This window comes from Bremia lactucae, linkage group LG10 (assembly GCF_004359215.1).
Source record: "Bremia lactucae strain SF5 linkage group LG10, whole genome shotgun sequence".
In the NCBI taxonomy this organism is placed as follows: Eukaryota; Oomycota; class Peronosporomycetes; order Peronosporales; family Peronosporaceae; genus Bremia; species Bremia lactucae.
The window spans coordinates 3,511,086-3,511,315 of record NC_090619.1 but is presented as its reverse complement, the minus strand read 5'-3'; positions in this window follow the sequence as shown (position 1 = coordinate 3,511,315).

The window sequence follows — 230 nt, the reverse complement described above, 5'->3', positions numbered from 1 at the left end:
TAATTAAGTGTCCCTTGTTCTATCTTTGTAAATGCTAACTTAATTATAATCTAATACTAAACATGTAAATAATTCTTATCTTCATCTTATCTGTAATTATCTCTTTGATTACTCCTACAGCTGATTAGTCTGCGGAATAAATAGGTATAATGGTCTATACCTATTTATGGATAAGAATTCTGAATATTACTATATAAAGTAATATCCTCCAAATATTATCTACCTTTTAG